The 3503-nt window shown below is 44.4% G+C and overlaps 1 pseudogene; it reads left to right on the forward strand.

Moving 5' to 3' along the window:
* Positions 1-1698: 1698 nt before the first annotated feature.
* Positions 1699-2662, forward strand: LOC113242955 (olfactory receptor 7G3-like; annotated as a pseudogene).
* The last annotated feature ends 841 nt before the right edge of the window (positions 2663-3503 follow it).

Below are 3503 nucleotides of genomic sequence, written 5' to 3' on the forward strand. Positions count from 1 at the left end.
GTCAGGATCTTATCAAGTTCCAGTGATAGTAATATAAATAGTATGAGCAAATGAGTGGACACTCCGCCGTGTGCTTTGCTTTTTCCTTCTCATGTGCATTCTTAGAATGTAGATACTATATTCTCATTTCTATTACCCACATAAGAAACAAAAGCTCTGGATGCCTGGGTGGCTCAGTTGGTTAAGCATCTGCCTTTGGCTTAGGTTATAATCCCAGGGTCCTGGGATCCAGTCCGGACATTGGGCTCCTTGCTCAGCGGGGAGTCTGTTTCCTCCCTCTGCCTGCCCCTCCCCCTGCTTGTGCTTTCTCTCTGTCTCTCTGACAAGTACATAAAACCTTAAAAAAAAAAAAAAGAAAAGACACAAAAGCTCAAGTGTGTTCATGATTTCCTTCATTGGCTTTGATTGGATTGAATCCAAATCCATTGGATTTGAATCCAGATGGGCTTAATCTACACCATGCTTTAGAAACTTCTACAGCAATGGTTTTCAAAGTGTGGTCCCCCACTCCTCCCAGCCGTATCAGCATCACCTGGGAACTTGTTAGAAATGCAAGTACTAGGGCCCCACCCCAGACCTAGTCAACTGGAAATTCTTGGGTAGGAAACAGATCTGTGTGGGTTTTTTTTTAACTGAAGTAGAGTCGACCTACGATATTATATTGTTTTAAGGTGTACGACACAGTGATTTGACAAATATATACATTAAAAAATACTCACCATGGTAAGTATAGTCACCATCTTTTACCATGTGAAGTTATTACAATATTACTGACTATATTCCCTATGCTGTATTTCTCATCCTCGTGACTTATTTCTTTTAAAATGGAAGTTTGTACTTTGTAATCCCCTTTGCCTATTTCTTTTTTTTTAATATTTTATTTATTTATCTATTTATTTAGAGTGCATGAGAGTGTGGGGAGGGGCAGAGGGAGAGGGAGAGAGAGAAGCTCAAGCAGCCTCACCGCTGAGTGCAGAGCCGGACTTGGGGCTCAATTCCATGACCCTGAGATCATAACCTGAGCCAAAATCAAGCTTAACCGACTGTGCCACCCAGACACTCCTCCCCTTTGTCCATTTCATCCATCTGCCCCTGGGGCTGTGTTCCCTAGGAACATCCATGAAGTGTGAGAAATGAGGGGCAATTGATTTCTCAAACCACCATGAAGGACAGGAGCATAATAAAGTAAATCAGAAAAAGTTTTTTTTAACATTTTTTATTAATTTTTTAAATCATAGTAAAATATGCATGACATAAAATGTACCATTTTAACCATTTTTCAGTGTCCAGTTCAGTAGTATTAAGTACATCCGCAGTGTTGTGCAGCCATCCCCACCATCTATTTCCAGAAATTCTTTCAACTTGCAAAACTGAAACTCTGTCCCCCTTAAACACTAATTCTTCCCCCCCCCCTCTCCCAGCTCCATCACCCATCATTCTACTTTCTGTCTCTATAAATGTGACTCTTCTGGGGACCTCATAGAAGTGGAATCGTATAGTACTTATCTTTTTGAGTCTGGCTTATTTCACTTAACCTAACGTCCATGAGGTTCATCCATGTTGTAGCAGGTGTCGGAATGTGTCAGAACGTCGTTCTTGCCAAACGTGAATAATATTTAATACTCCATTGTATGGATACACCACATTTTGTTTATCCATTCACTCATTAGTGGACACTTGGGGTGCTCCCACCTCAACAACATGGAATCAGAAAACCAGACAGAACTATCAGAATCCGTCCTCCTGGGTCTCTTGGAGGATCCAGAACTGCAGCCCCTTCTCTTCGGGCTGTTCCTGACCACGTACCTGGTGCCTGTGCTGGGGAACCTGCAATCATCCTGGCCGTCAGGTCTGACCCCCACCTCCACACCCCCACATACTTCTTCCTCTCCAGCCTGTCCTTGGCTAACATCTGCTTCACCTCCACCACCATCCCCAAGATGCTGCTGATCCCCCAGACAGAGAACAAAGCCATCACCTATGCAGGCTGCCTTGACAGGTGTATCGTTTCATGGTTTTTGTATGTATGGACAATTTACTGCTAACTGTGATGGCTTATGACCGCCATGTGCCCATCTGCCATCCTCCGTGTTACGCAGTCGTCCTGAACCCACACCTCTGTGGCCTGCTGGTTCTTCTCTCCTTGCTCATTAGCATTGTGAATGCCCTGCTTCATGGTCTGATGGTGTTGCAACTGTCCTCTGCACAGACTTGAAAATCCCCCGCTTCTTCTGTGAGCTTGCTCAGATCCTCACACTTGCCTGTTCTGATACTCTTACCAGTAACATTCTGGTGTATTTAGTGACCAGCCTGTTGGGGGTTGGTCCCCTCTCAGGGATAATTTTCCCTTACATTCAAATTGTCTCCTCCATCCTGAGAATCCCATCAACTGGTGGAAAAGTTCAAAGCTTTCTCCACCTGTGGGTGTCACCTGTCCATTGTTTTCTTATTCTGGGGGACTTGGGTTGGAGTCTACCTTAGTTCTGCAGCTTTCCTCTCCCCGCCAAGGAGAGCAGTGGCCTCAGTGATGGACATGGTGGTGACCCCCATGATGAACCCCTTCATCTACAGCCCAAGGAACAGGGACATGAAGGGAGCCTTGAGGAATCTCATCTCTGGAACATCTTCCTTTTCAGGATTCCGACATCTGCCTTGGGTATAGGCTTCTGGAATGACTGAAAGGAAATTAAATACTGGGTATGGTAGAAATCCTGACTCCCCCCTAATTCAATTCTAACAAAGTGGTTCATCACGGCTTTCAAGTCAAATTGTTTTTGTATTAAATCCTACTGTCCTTTGTTTTAGTACCTGTCATTTAGTAACCTAACGCTGAATTCACGTCAACATCTATAAAATGGGCAGAGTAATATTACACACTTGATTATTAAATCAGTGCTATCTTAGGTTTGAAGCTAAATTTCTGTACTAAGCAGGTTCTATGGAGGGAACAGTCCTTTTTTTTTTTTTTTTTTAAGATTTTATTTATTTATTTGTCAGAAAGAGAGAGCACAAGCAGGGGAAGCAGGCAGGAGAAGCAGGTTCCCCGCTAAGCAAGGAGCTGGATGTGAGACTCGATGCCACGACCCTGGGATGATGACCTTTGCCGAAGGCAGCCGCTTAACTGACAGCCACCCAGGCATCCCGGGAACAGTCTTTGTAAGCAGAGCTTAATTTCTGGGGTGTGTTCTGTGTGCTCTCTGAGAGTGGCATGGGGAGAATATTTGTATAGATGGAAGGCTGGCTTTTGTGCCTATGGAAAAATATTTGGTCTTTGTCCCCAGTTCTTGGCACAGAACTCCTTGGAATCTCCTAAGTGATAAGAGTGCCCTTGGTATGCTAATGAGACAACTTTTGGCTCAGGGACTCCTAGATACCTTCAGGGCTGGTTGCCGGAAAGACCAAGCAGTGATGAGAAGATGGGAACTTTTCAGCCCCAACCCCCAACCTCCAGGTGTTGGAGGTTGAACCAATCACCAATGACCAATGATTCAATCAATCCAACC

Source organism: Ursus arctos, unplaced genomic scaffold (assembly GCF_023065955.2).
Source record: "Ursus arctos isolate Adak ecotype North America unplaced genomic scaffold, UrsArc2.0 scaffold_14, whole genome shotgun sequence".
Classification (NCBI taxonomy): Eukaryota; Metazoa; Chordata; class Mammalia; order Carnivora; family Ursidae; genus Ursus; species Ursus arctos.